We start from the raw sequence: 15,398 nt of genomic DNA on the forward strand, positions 1-15,398 counted from the left end.
CTGAGTCTGGGCTGTTACTGGATATGGTGATCCTTACTCCTAACCCATCCTCCTTTCTTCCCCCTCCCTTCTTTTTATATTATACTCACACTATCATGAATGTCAGACATATTTATTAAAAATGCTATCACACCTCTCTTTCCATTCTTTTTCCCTTTCAATACAGCAGGCCTGTCCTCAAGTTAGGGAGTCACACCTGTTCACTTCCCAAGCCTGACAGTAATCATTAGGAAGCACACTTCCAAAAAAAAAAAAAAATACAGTGGTGGCAGTACCACCCAGTGAGAAGAATGAATTCCAAATGCTGTCAAAATAAAGACTGGTTTGATTAATGCCAGCATTCACTTTATTTTCATGGCTTCCCCTGCAGGGTCAAAAAGAGCAGCCCAGGGCCAGAGAATATGTGTTGACACTAAGGGGCACCTTTTAGCAATGCACATTTTTAAAAGTAACATCTAAGTTACTCGACATGTTATCAAGAGATTGCCTTATATCTATCAAGAAGTTTTAAGGCTCATTTCCTACCAAGACATCCCCAGTACCAAATTTCTTACTCTCTCTTCTGTGACAGCTACAGTATCAGTGATGTAATTAATGCAGCATATATTTGAGCTGTCTATGACATCTGTGGAAGTCGAACCCTATTTTCCAGACAGACACAAAAATCATATGGCTTTTAACCTTGTATAAAAAATTGAGAACAGGTGATCAATATTCTTGAAGAATCATAAAAACTCAGAACATTCTAAAGAATAAGTACCGTTAAGAAAAGTTGATGGGAAATACTAAGCTGAAATCAAACAAGTGACTGCATTTAAAATCACTTGGTTTGCCAAAATAGTTAGAAGAGAAGCTTTGAAATGTTTCCAAGAAATGAAAAGTGTTTGAGGTGATGGATATCCTAAATGCCCTGATTTGATCATTACACATTGTCTGCGTATATCAAAAGAAGTACCCCATAAATATATACTATTATTATGTATTGATAAAAATTTTTTTGGCCGGGCGCGGTGGCTCAAGCCTGTAATCCCAGCACTTTGGGAGGCCGAGGCGGGCGGATCACAAGGTCAGGAGATCGAGACCACAGTGAAACCCCGTCTCTACTAAAAATACAAAAAATTAGCCGGGCGCGGTGGCGGGCACCTGTAGTCCCAGCTACTCAGGAGGCTGAGGCTGGAGAATGGCGGGAACCCGGGAGGCGGAGCTTGCAGTGAGCCGAGATCGCGCCATGCACTCCAGCCTGGGCAACAGCGTGAGACTCCGTCTCAAAAAAAAAAAAAAAAAAAAAAAAAAAAAAAAAAAAAAAAAAAAAAAAAAAAATTTTTTTAAAAATCACTTGGTTTGCATTCTATCCCTTAATCTTTGTGAATCTTGATATCATCTATATGTTTCAGACTACTTCCTTACATCTTCTCAACCATTTTCAAAGCTATTGTGGCGCTTTTAGGAAGCCAATAAAACAATTCTTAGACTTGCGTGCAGCGAAAGAACAGAAAAATACAAGAGCTTACTTGGTCCAGCTGGACCTCTTGTTTACTTAAATAAAAATAATAAGCTAATCTGTGTTGAAGGTAGAATCCATTGAAATGTCACAAACTGACCTTGCTTTATCTTTCTCGACAGTGTTTTCTCAGAAATCCCTACCATCTTTTTGTCAATTTACAATAGTCAGAGAATTCTTTTATTTTCTTTCTGTGAAAATCAGTAATTGGTAATATTTAATAAATATAATAGGTGTACCTGACATAACCTTAACATTTGACATCTACATTTTAAGTCATTCAAGTTACATTACGTCAACTAAAAGCCCATGTTTTATACTGATTTAAAAAAAAATTTAACTTTATATCATTTAGTAAATTATCTCAGGTTTAAAAAAATAATAATTATTAAGCCCAGGGTGGTGTCGCATATCTGTAATGCCAGCTAAGTCTGGAGACTGAGGCAGGAGGATAACTTGAGCCTAGGAGTTAGAGTCCAACCTGGGCAACATAGGGACACCCTCTCAAAAAAAAAAAAAAGTGGAAGGGGAGAGAAAAAAATTAGTTACCGTTGTAAACAAATTTCTTTGACAATATCATCATAAGCAAATTGATAGGCATTTTCAATTCGGGATCCTTGTGTATACTGAATGTGGGAGGAAAAACCCTGTGAAGCGTCCCCTCCCCCTGCTTCTGGTCCAAGCTTTTCTTGTGGCTCAGTGGCTCTAGGTTACGTCCATGTGGCTCTGAGCCAACAGAAATGCCTATGGAAAGGCTGTCCTCAACAGAGGGCTGTCTGCCTTTGTGAAAGACGAGAAGACAAAGCCTAATACAGTGCAACTTCTTTAGAACGTTTTCCAGGGAACTGAACATTTTGAATGTTGTACGTGGGAAAACATGCGCCGTGAGAGCAGCACAATGACGGCATTTCACTGTACTTGCACTTGCCAGGCATTCCAGCGCGCCCTGCCTACGAGGCTAACAAATGGGCTTCAACAGGAGATAGCACAGGCTCGGGAAAGCTCTCCTACCCCACCCCCTTTTGTGCTTACACAAAACGGTCAATTATGGCCTTCTGAAACAGAGGCCAGGTCTGTTCTCAAATACCATGCTTTGGAGGAGGTATGATTACTTAAGCGAGTTCAGGTGGCCTAGAGAAAGGCAAAACAGTACCTTTACAGACTGCAAAACAACGCTGAAAGCATGAACAATCGTCTCTGAAGGAAGGTAAGCACACAGCTTGGGGTGAGTATCCTCATCTCTAAAGACTGGGAGCAGAAGCTCTTTTACCTTCCCTCTTTGTGCTTTCTCTATTATATGCTATTCCGTTACATGCTATCATATCATGGTTCACATATTTGAAACCCTGTCTTCGTATTCATTTAGATTTATTTCAGATTATACAGAATCTCAGGCCACTGAGGACCAGGTAGGGGGGCAGGCCATTCTCTTTGCCTTTCTTCCATTGTGCTGTGTAGACCCCAGGGGCAGCGCTCTCCATGGAACTGGGATTGGGCAACCTCACTGTCAACTACTGGCTCCAGCCTCGTTACTTTTCTGCAGAGTAACTTGTTTGGTATAGCGCAGGAAATTCTACTTGGCCAGGGTTTTCAGTTATCTAAGAGCATCTCGGTATTTTTCAGATTACCAAGAATCTGTGGCAATGTGACTGTGACTCAACAGATAAAGCAACCAAGATAGACGGCTGATGGAGACTCTGTGTTTTCTAAGCGTGTATGATAAGCACTAGGAGATAAAAAAAAAAAAAAAAAAAATCAATCAATGGAACAAGGCAGGAATGAGAAGAATGTTTCTACTTTAAAATCTAGCATAAATTTTGCCCTTAAAATCAGAGAAAATATAAAGAATCCGGAAACTTTAAAAATACAAAATCAAGAAAAGTCTTGCTTAAATAGATGAGTATAGGGTTTAGACACAAATAAATGTATGTATGTGTGGGGTTTTTCTTTTCTGTTAGGATTAAGTAACTTTTTGGAGCAAATTTATTTAGAAGTTGATTATTCAGTTTGTGTATAAAAATCTACCTTTTATAATTCTTTTAAAAACTATAAAATGCACAATATTAGATTTAAAAAAACACAAATAATATTTTTAACTTCTCTCAATGCTAGGTTCTAGAGCATAAGTGGTCTAACAAAACTGATCAAGTCCTGGTCACTGAAGTGGAGTGCCCTAAAAGGCCTCAGAGAATACAGGAATGAAAGAATGAGGCAACCAAAGGTCAAAGTCTGGATAACTTCCAGCTCTTTGTCCACCCACCCCGCCTTACCACACCTCTTATGGATCAGCCATTCTTCCACCATGCGATGGGTTGTACTGAGTCAGTTTTGATGCTTAACAGGCTGAAGCAGCACTATAAACGGCTGAAAAGGCTGGGCGCAGTGGCTCACGCCTGTAATCCCAGCACTTTGGGAGGCCAAGGTGGGTGGATCACTTAAGGTCACAAGTTCGAGGCCAGCCTGGCCAACATGGTGAAAGCCCGTCTCTTCTAAAAATAGAATAATTAGCAGGGTGTGGTGACATGCACATGTAGTCCCAGCTTCTTGGGAGGCTGAGGCAGGAGAATCGCTGGAACCAGGGAGGTGGAGGTCACGGTGAGCCGAGATCATGCTACTGCACTCAGGCTTGGGCAACAGAGTAAGACTCTGTCTCAATAAAAACAAACAAACAAACAAACACGAACAAACAAAAAAACACCAAAACTGAAAGTTCAATATTTAACATTCTTGCTCTTAAAATACTCCCAGTGCTGCTGAGGACTTCTCATTGGCTCCCTGTAACCTGTATCCCTACCTCCTGGTGTTCATGCCCTTTGTAATGCCCTCCCCTTCAGTGTGAGCTGGGTTTTGTGAACTTGTGTCTAGCAAACACGATGGGGCAGAGGTGATGAAATGTCACCTTTAAGATTAGGTTACAAAATAACCATGGCTTCTGTCTCAGGTGCCCTCTCATTTTCTCCATCTGAAGGAAGCCAGCTGCCCTTTTGTTTTTGAGACAGGGTCTCACTCTGTCACCCAGGCTGGAGTGCAGTGGCGCGATCACTCTCATTGCAGCCTCGACTTCCTGAGTTCAAGTGATCATCCTGCCTCAGCCTCCCAAGTAGCTGGCACATACCATGACACCTGGCTAATTTTTGTAGATAGAGTTTTGCCATGTTGCCAAGGCTGGTCTCAAACTTCTGAGCTCAAGTGATCTGCCCTTCTTTGCTTTCCAAAGTGCTGGGATTACAAGCAGGAGCCACCGTGCCCAGCCTCAGCTGCCATGTTTTGAGCTGCTCTATGGAGAGGCACATAGTGCACTCCATACCCCTCCAAGGAACCAAATCCTGCCAACCATCATGTGAGTGAGCCTGGAATCAGATCTAGCGTCTTGAGTCTTCATGTAAAACCTTAGCCCAGGCCGGGCGCGGTGGCTCACACCTGTAATCCCAACACTTTGGGAGGCCGAGGTGGGCGGATCACGAGGTCAGGAGATCGAGACCATCCTGGCCAACACAGTGAAACCCCGTCTCCACTAAAAATACAAAAATTAGCCGGGCGTGGTGGCGAAGGCCTGTAGTCCCAGCTACTCGGGAGGCTGAGGCAGGAGAATGGCATGAACCCGGGAGGCAGAGCTTGCAGTGAGCCGAGATCTCACTCTAGCCTGGGTGACTGAGCAAGACTCCATCTCAAAAAAACAAAAACCTCAGCCCCAACTGACTGCTTGCCTGCAATCTTACGAGATCTTGGGCCAGAGGCACCTCACTGAGCAGTGCCCAGATTCCTGACCCACAAAAACTGTGAAATGATAAATATTTGCTGTTTTAAGCCACTAAATTTTAGAGTGATTTGTTATTCTGCAACAGATAATGAACATCCCAGTTTTGTTCAGTTTCAGCCTTCCATCTCCTGCAGGTTGCCTTCTCTCGCGCTTTCTCTCTCATAGCTATTCCCACCCCCACATTCTTTTTACTTCTTTTGTGCAAAAGTTTAAAACTATCTCCTTTAGGCTGGCCCTTTTAGGCTATGCCCTACGGGCTTCTCCTCCTTCACTTTCAATGGCCTAAAAACAATAAAGAAAGGTTTCAACCTAAGTGAAACTTTAGCGCTAGCTGTTATGAGAACAATTTTTTCAACTTATATTAAGAAAGTGAGTTATCCAAAATAAATAATGTATCTATGACTTCATCATCTCAAAAATACCTTTGCTTTTGTACATTTTATAAAGTTGAGATTAAAAATCTTGATTAAATAATCAACTGCTTGAGTAATTAAACTTTTTATAGTAATTATACAAATTATTTTCAAATATTTTATCTGGAATATTTTTATCTTTGGCCTACCATTTTATGTGGATTGTTGCAATATACTCTTGTGTGAGATGTGTCTACATCTGAAATCCTCAAATTTGCAGCCTTCTGGGCTCAGCTATAACTTTTTTTTTTCTTTTTTGAGACAGAGTCTCACTTTGTTGCCCAGGCTGGAGTGCAGAGGTGCAATTTCCGCTCACTGCAACCGCTGCCTTCCGGGTTCAAGTGATTCTTCTGCCTCAGCCTCCCTAGTAGCTGGGACTACAGGCAGTCGCCATCACAATGACCCATTTTTGTATTTCTAGTAGAGATGGGATTTCACCATGTGGGCCAGGTTGGTCTCAAACTCCTGACCTCAGGTGATCCGTCCACCTTGGTCTCCCAAAGTGCTGGGATCACAGGCACAAGCCATCGTGCCCAGCCAGCTCAGCTATGACTTTAACACCCTAAAGAAAATGCCTTGTGCCACCCTTGTCCCATTCATCACCTTGAAAAATGTTATACTGGAGGTAACAAATAACTTAAAATTAAAATTAGGCTTTTCCTCCTGGATGTCTGGAGCACAGAAAAACCCTCATGAACTCCCCTTCCAGGGCTGTGTGTCCCTCCCCACCTACCCCCATTTTCCCCACACTCTTCTTGTCCATCTTGCTGTTTTTTTCCCCCAGTTCCAAAGTTCCCAAATTCATTCCCCACCACAACATTATTTCTCCTTAATACAGGGCCTTTTGAGTTGATTTTGTTTAACTTCTCCCATGTAGGCTGTGTGATAGCGGGGAGGGGAGGGGCCTCCGCTTCCAACACAAAGGAGGTCCCAGACCCATTTGTGTTTTCTTTTTCTTTCTTTTTTTTTTTTTTTTTTTTTTGAGATGGAGTCTCGCTGTGTCACCCAGGCTGGAGTGCAATGCGTTGGTCTCGACTCACTGCAACCTCCGCCTCCTGGGTTCAGGCGATTCTCCTGCCTCAGCCCAAGTAGGTGGGACTACAGGCACCGCGCCCAGCTGTGTTTTCTTTCCCAGATGTTGTCCTCCCCTTCAGCTCAAACTTCCTTGCCACTGAAAATAACATTTTAAAAATCTTATACTAGAGTTTAAATAAAATGATTAAGTTTAAAAATCTTGATAAAATATACAAGAAAAGTAATTTTCTCATTGAAATCCTGCTGAATTTGCTAAAAAATGAAAATTTTCAAAGTGAAGTATTTTCTTAATCCTGGCCCAAATGCTCATAAGCCAGTTTATAATCCATTTCAGGTAAAAGGTAACAGCTGTTTTTATGTTATAACTATAAGACTCTCTTTGGGGATCAATAGTCATATATTTGTTCGTTTTATGGCATGGCAAATGAATGGCAAATATTAGGAGGTTATGTCTTCTCTTTCAACATCAAAAGCATGACCCTGAAACTAATCCTGGATTGTAGCCTGCTGTAAATTGTGCTTAGTCGCAGGAAGCTGGATGAAGAGGAGACACTCAATTCCAGGCATTGGGTCTAAGGAGGAACTGTAGAAGAGCTTATGGAAGAATACATAGTAATTCTAGATGACACTTAATTGTATTTTTTAAAAATGTAAATATTTCTATTCCACTATGAAAATGCATTTCCCCAGGAAGGTAAGAAGGGTTGGTTTCTAGCTGTGCACTGGGGAAACATTCCCTCTCTGCTTCCCTCTTGGCAGCTAATTGTATCCAGTGTTTTCAAAGGGAGTCGGAAGTTTCTAGGGAAAATAACTTGAAACACATTTGGTGAACCGGATGGGGGATAGAAAATAGGGAGTTAGTGAGGGAGAAGGGTGCTGATGAAAGAAAATTTCCACAGGTGCATTTTGCTGAGCGGCAGAAAGAATTCATGAGGAGCAAATAATAAGAATGGCATGGTGCACTGGATCCAACAGAAGACCCGAGGGTCAGAGTAGAGGAGTTTTTAAATCAAAAGTATCTAGGCTAGGTGCAGTGGATCACGGCCTGTAATCCCTGCACCTGGGGAGGCCAAGGCAGGTGGGTCACTTGAGCCCAGGAGTTGGAGACCAGCCTGAGCAACACGGCAAAACTCTGTCTCTACTAAAAATGCAAAAAATTAGCCAGGCATGGTGGCACATGCCTGTAGTCCCAGCTACTCAAGAGGCTGAGGCACAAGAATCATTGAACCCGGGAGGCAGAGGTTGCAGTGAGCAGGGATTGCACCACTGCACTCCAGCCTGGGCAACAGAGTGCGACTCTGTCTCAATAAAGCAAAAACAAAACAAAAAAAGTACCGAGTGAGGCCCTAGCCAGTCAGCAGTGTGCTTGCTAAATAATTAAAAGAGTTATCACCCAAAATTTTGTGTTGTTTTGCGTGGGCCAAGAAAACCTTCTGGAGACCCTCTAAGTAAGCATCTCATAGTGGAAGTAACTTTCTTCCCTTCTTGTTGAGCCAAGGAGTCCAAGTCAGAATGGCAATACAGAGAATGGAACCGTAGCCAGAAGCCCAGTGGCAGTTGAGTGATATGGGGATCAGAGATTAACAGAATTGGCCGGGCGCGGTGGCTCAAGCCTGTAATCCCAGCATTTAGGGAGGCCGAGACGGGCGGATCACGAGGTCAGGAGATCGAGACCGTCCTGGATAACACGGTGAAACCCCGTCTCTACTAAAAAAAAATACAAAAAACTAGCCGGGCGAGGTGGCGGCGCCTGTAGTCCCAGCTACTCGGGAGGCTGAGGCAGGAGAATGGCGTGAACCCGGGAGGCGGAGCTTGCAGTGAGCTGAGATCCGGCCACTGTACTCCAGCCTGGGCGGCAGAGCGAGACTCCGTCTCAAAAAAAAAAAAAAAAAAAAAGAGATTAACAGAATTTCACTTTGGCCAATGGCCAGTGTAGAGAAGTGCTCCACTGGCTTAGATAAAACATGTTTGAGCAGCAGCCAAGTTAAAACTTACAGAGCAGCAGCCTCGAAGAGAGCAAAGAGGGAAGCGTGGGCATCCGGAGCCTCCAGATACTTGAGCTAGTGGACGGAGGAGAGGAGACATTTGAAAGGAGGTTGATTTTTTATAGTTACAGGGGTGGGAAAGATATTAAACTAGGAAACTATTAGGATTGAATGATATGGTCAGCTCATTTGCACTCACAGGCCGGGAAGTCGCAGTAGCCTACAGAGGGAATAGTTTCTAACTATGGTCAGTTTTTCATATGGGAGAATTTCAATCATGTAAAAATAACATTTTGAAAAACATGTTTGTTGAAGATCAAATTTAGATTTAGGTTATTAAGACCCCGAAATAATTAGCCAGATTTGGGAATCAACATTCTCTGTCGTTAATGTACAATAGGGCAAAACTTTGACCCTAAACTGTAGAACTCACCTCTTCAGTGAATCAGGGTAATAATTCTGTGTCATTTTAACACTATTGTGCAGATAACAAGAAAACTTTGGGGAAAGTGTTTAGCACAGTGTCTGCCACATAGTAAGTGTCCAATTATATTTGTTCATCGATCAGTGAAAAAGCCTTCACCAGAAAATTAAACTGGCGGGAGGAGAAAGACCACATAAAACACTAGAGCAATCTCCACGGGCTTTTGATATCCACAACACCATGAATGAGATGACAGTTTCTTTTACAAGGCAGAATAGAGAGAAAAACATTCCAAACTGAGAATCAGGAGTGTCGGGGTTTTTTGGTTGTGGTGTTGGTTCTATTTCCCCTGGTACCTTTGGTTAACTCCTCAACTAACCTCTCCCAATGTCAGACAGCTCATGGGAAAAATAAGGGGTGCAATCGCAGTAATAGGTAAGGTTGCCTTTAATGATAACAACTCACACATTTGTAAGATATGACCATTATTGCTTCTGTAACACTGGCTTTAAATTATCTGTTGTTTTTTAAATGTGTAGTATAGCAATTACAGGATAGCAATTATAATGTTTGTGAATTTAATTTAAAAAACTGTGTCCATAGAAAAAGCCTAAGTGTTGCATCATCCCCAATTAAATTAACTACAACTGGGGGAAGTTGGGTTGATTGGCCCGACAGGGAATAGCACCACGGTACTCCCAGCGTCACCCTACCCAAATTAGAGTTAAATGAGCCAGAGGAAGACTACAGACTCTTGTGAACTGGTGTTGCAAATTAAAACACAAAAAGAAAAGTTATGATGGTCGCTGTTTAAATTTGTATTAATCATCTATGTTTTTTCAGGGAAGAATGGGGTGGGTGGCAAGGATGCAGGGGAAGCATGATGAGTCCAATATTACAGCTGATATTTATCGAGTACGTACCATGTAGCAGGCACTGTGGCAAGCATTTTACATCCATTATCCCAATTGACTTATAGGTAGGCACAATGATTCTCATTTCGTAGAAAAGCAACCTGCCAATGTTACTCAGAAGAGTTGTTGGGATTTGAAGCCAAGTCTGTGGCTCTATTCAGTGTGTTTTCCAGATTATTTCCTGAACATAGAATACATGGAAAAGACATATAAATATGTGGTACTAGGCTGAGTGTGGTGGCTCACAACTTTGGGAGGCTGAGGTAGGAGGATAGCTTGAGGTCAGGAGTTCAAGACCAGCCTGGGAAACACAGTGAGACCTTTTCTCTACAAAATGTACAAAATTTAGCCAAGTGTGGTGGTACACACCTCTAATCCCAGCTACTTGGGAGGCTGATGCGGGAGGATCTCCTAAGCCCAGGAGTTTGAGGCTATAGTGAGCTATGGTCCCACCACTGCATTCCAGCCTGGAAAACAGTGAGACTCTGTCTCAAAAGAAAATATACAGGCTGGGTGCAGTGGCTCACGCCTGTAATCCCAGCACTTTGGGAGGCTGAGGTGGGCGGATCATGAGGTCAGGCAATCAAGACCATCCTGGCTAACACGGTGAAACCCCATCTCTACTAAAAATATAAAAAATTAGCCAGGTATGGTGGCACGTGCCTGTAATCCCAGCTACTCAGGAGGCTGAGGCAGGAGAAATACTGGAACCCGGGAGGCAGAGGTTGCAGTGAGCCAAGATCGCGCCACTGCACTCCAGCCTGGGCGACAGAGCGAGACTCCGTCTCAAAAAAAAAAAAAAAAAAAAAAGAAAAAAAGAAAAAATACATACATATATACACACACACACACATATTTAAGTACCATATATATATTTAAGTACTATACATATAGTGCTCAAAAATATAAGGTTCACTGATACACGGTGGCAAAGCTTCCCCGTTTGCCAAGTGTGCTTTGTAATAGGATATTTGAATGTTACTATGTAATTGTAGTACATTCTGACCTGTGTTCATCTAGAGATATATCACTGTCATATAATAAAAGCTTCTAGTTTGTATCACTTTTATATCATTAAAATATATAACTTGATTCTTTCCCAAATGTTAAAACAAGAGACTTTTACAGGGTCACTGCATTGGCCTCCACAGTTGTAACTGGTAAAGTGGTTATCAACTCTGAAGTAGCTATTAAATTATCGAAGCAAGACAATAGCCACAATTTCATCTGTGCTGAGCAGCAAACCCTGAGTTTCATTAGAAGAGGCAACTATTGATTCATAAACAATAGCAATTTTCTCTAATAAAAAGGCATCTGGTGGCCCACGGGGACCACTTTTAGTCCCAATAATGAGTTCAGTCGCTGTCACAATACTTTATGACAATTTGGGCTTAATTTTAACTGCTTTGTTAGCCTATTGTGCAGCATGTACAAATCCACATCTAGTTAATGCCATCAATTTGTTTATTGGTCTCGGTTTTCTTTCTTCTGTTTTCCCTGTGCTATTTTGGGGTACCACTACTCACTAGTCAGCCAAACTAGAAAACAGGGGGTCATTCTTACTCTTCAATACACACTCCAAATGTGTCTCCTCTGTGCCTGGCTTAGTTCAGGCCCCATCTCTACTGCCCTGGATCACTTCAACAGTTGCCTGCTGGGCCCCAGACTCCTCGCTTTTCTTAGGCCCGTTCTCCACACAGTCAGGTGTCTTCCATTTAAACTCAACACCAACCAGTGTTTGCCCATTTAAAACCTTTCAGAGGGCCAGGCATGGTGGCTCACGCATGTAATTCCAGTATTTTGGGAGCCTGAGTTAGGATTGCTTGAGCCCAGGAGTTCCAGACCAGCCTGGGCAACATGGTGAGACCCCATCTCCTGTAGTCCCAGCTACTCTGGAGGCTCAAGTGAGAGCATCACCTGAGTCCAGGGAGGTCAAGGTTGTAGTGAGCCACGATTGAGCCCCTGCACTCCAGCCTGGGTGACACAGTGAGACTCTGCCTCAACAAAATAAAATAAATACATAAATAAATAAGACTATAAAACTATTGCCTACAGAGTAAAGTTCCAGCCTCACGTCCCAGCTCACTCTCTTAGTCATGACTCCCCAGCAATGCGGAACTTGTATTTTTGCTATGCACTGTGCTATTGGCTGTTTCTCCCCTCCCAGCCTTTTGCTCAAGCTATGCCCTTTGCCCAAAATGCCCTCACCACCCACCCCAACCTCCAGCTCCCTGTCCCTTGTCTAGATCCTAGTCATTCTCTACAACGCGGTTCAAACATCGCTTCCTCAAGGAAACCCTGCCTCACCACATCATCAGCCCTCAGCTTCCGTCCCAGCCAATTAACCTTCCTCTCTGTTCCCATGAGTCTGGGAAATCAGGTATTTACTAAATGTATTACTACAATTATCATTACTCTTACTGCATTGTATTGTCATTCTCTGTTTATGTGTTTCTTTAGAATGTTAGCTCATTTAAAAAAAATGTAGGAGGGAAAAAAGTCAACAACTTGATAGAAAAAGAGATAAGACTAGACAGTTCATAGTATATAATGCACATGGCCCTGACACACTTGAAAACACATTCAATCACACTAACAAGAACAGAAGTGTAACTTACTATGTTACTATTTCTTGCCTGTCATACTGAAAAAAATTAGAAAGTTTGACAACACAGTCTGTGGGTGAGGCCGTACAAAAATCAGCATTCTCAGGTATTGTGGATGAGAATACAAAATGGCATAACCACAATGGTGGCAGGGTTAGCAACACTGAACGAAATTACATATGTCTTTTTCCTTTGACCCAGCAACATCACTTCTAGGAATCTATCCCAAAGATGTCTGCAAAAAATATGAGAAGATGTATACAGAAAACTATACTTTGTAGCAATTTTTGTAATAGCAAAAAAATTGGAAACAGCCCAAATGACCACTAATAGCGGACTGGTTGAATAAACTGGTAAATGCATTTTGCAGCTGTACTGAGAGAGAGAGAGAGAGAGAGAGAGAGAGAGAGAGAGAGAAATATCTTTATGTAATGCTATGGAGTGATCTCTCCAGATGTATTGTTAAGAGAAAAAAGCAAGGTAAAAGTATGTTCAGTATGATACCATTTCTTTAGGAAAGGGGAGGATATAGTCATATATATATATATATGTGTGTGTGTTTGTTTTTGAGACAAGGTCTCACTCTGTCACCCAGGCTGTAGTGCAGTGGTATGATCACAGCTCACTGTAGTCTCAAACTCCTGAGCTCTCAAGTAATCCTCCCACCTCAGCCTCCCGAGTAGCTGGGACCATAGGCACAGACCACTGTGCCCAGCTAATTTTTGTAGAGATGGGGATCTTGCCATGTTGCCCAGACTAGTTTCAAACTCCTGGGTTCAAGCAATTCGCCCATCTCGACCTCCCAAAGTGCTGAGATTACAGGTGTAAGCCACTGTGCCAGGCCTTGTAGTTATATTTTTAAAAATGTTTCCTGAAAGAAAAAAGGAGGGAACAGCAGGAAGTAACAAGGATAAAAGCTAGACTTCTGTGAATATCCCTTAAGGATTTTACTTTGAAACTATATAAATATGTTACTTGTGAAATAAATTTTTAAATTTCCGAAAACTGAAACAACACAAAACAAATGAACCTAAATATGTCTTAAATTAGTGGAATAATTTTATGGAGAAGAGCTAACCTGGTTCTTCTCCCGTATTTTCCCTTCCCTGCAGCCTTTGCCATCAGAATGTCTGACCGTAAGCCTACGACAGAGTAGAGTTTGTAACAGTCTCAAAGGCAAAGCAGAAGCCCGCATTTCCCCTGAAGGGTTAATGGGAAGTCCTCCAACAAAAGCCAAGATCTAATTTATTTTCTGCCTTGTTTACCAAAGAATTACTTTCTTCATTTAGGTTCCTTCTTCCTTTCTCTTCTCAGCACCCTTAAAACCACAAGTGACGTGAGCAGGCTTCTCTCTTCTAGGAATGTTCAAAGTTGGGTGCCTTGGAAAATGGTAGTTTCAAAGACATAACTAGGAACTTTTCAAAGAAAGATACTTTCAGCTAGAGATAGAGAGCCCTTGACTATAGGAACTAGAATTAGTTAACAGCAGAAAGAGTAGGAAAGCTTCTGAAACTGTAGCGGGCCATAGGAAGGTAAAGAAGAATGTAATTCAGGTCAGGACCAAAGAAAAGGACACCAAAGATCAGTAACACAACAGCGACTGATTCTAGTTGCCCACAGTGGGGAAATATATTCAGTTTCTGGTTAGGAGGGTTGAGTGGTTAAAATGAGAAGCACTCTTGTATAATACATTTGTGCATATGTGCTTACGCTGTCTAGTTATCTCAGGTCAGTTTCTCTGGAAGTGGGGGGCAAGGTGGTTATTTGGGTTCAATACCTGTGAAAGGAAAGGAGAGGAAGCAGGATTGATCAGAGGAAGAAGAACTGTAAGGGCCCAACACAGCCTTGACCAACCTGGTGAGAAATGACTGGTCCTTATACCCCTACCTCATTCAGTCACCTGACATAGGCTCCCCTGGAAAAGGCTTGACCTCAGACAGAGGAGGCTGCTCTCTGCAGGCAAAGCAGACCCTGAAGGTGCTGACAGCTGGACACTGTCTGCTGACAGTCCTTCCTCCAGCTGGGTTATAAGCCCTTCCTTGAAGGGGAACCTACCTGAGTGGCACATCTCTTTACCTACCATAAGCCTACTGTAAGCCTTTCCAGAGTTAATATAGTATTTTTCTTATAATTCTCAAAATATAAAAGGTATTATATTTACAGTAGAGAACTCCATATATTAGTGTTGAATACAAAATTACTGTTAGAATTTATCTCAATGGATTATCAGGTAGTCGATATATTTCTGTGCAAGCTAGAATTACTGATCATACACTTATTCATCCCACAAACATCTATTAACTATTTATTGCATACCAGTCTCTAGAAATTGAAATATAAATAAGTATACTTTTACCATAAACTCCTAGAAGTCAGATTCTAGTGGGGAGGTCGATAAAATAGACAAATAATTAAAGTGGTAAGTTAAAAAGATAGGTCTAAACACAGTGCTAAAGAGGTTAAAGGGACATGAAGAAGAAAGCACTTAGCTATGTCTACAGACATCCTCCTGGAAGAGCAGATGTGGGCCTTGGCTGTCAGAGGACAAGAAATATTTGCATTACAGGAAGAGCAAATTGTATGTATAAAGACTCAGAACAATGAAAAAGCATTGCACAGATTGAGAACCACAGATAAATTGACATGACCAAAGCACAGGTGGTGTTTAAGGAGGGACTGAAATATGAGACTGGAAATATATCTATATATACATCTGTGTGTAATTATCTCATTAATTTATTAATGTTATTTTTTACTGTA

General features: G+C 42.0%; 1 protein-coding gene across 1 annotated transcript in view; it reads right to left on the bottom strand.

The window, feature by feature from the left end:
- The window catches only part of RAPGEF2 (Rap guanine nucleotide exchange factor 2), a 487,682-nt gene that overhangs the window by 311,314 nt on the left and 160,970 nt on the right, over nucleotides 1–15,398 (bottom strand). The window lies entirely within an intron of this gene.

The sequence above is a fragment of the Macaca thibetana genome, chromosome 5, assembly GCF_024542745.1.
Source record: "Macaca thibetana thibetana isolate TM-01 chromosome 5, ASM2454274v1, whole genome shotgun sequence".
NCBI classification, from domain to species: domain Eukaryota; kingdom Metazoa; phylum Chordata; class Mammalia; order Primates; family Cercopithecidae; genus Macaca; species Macaca thibetana.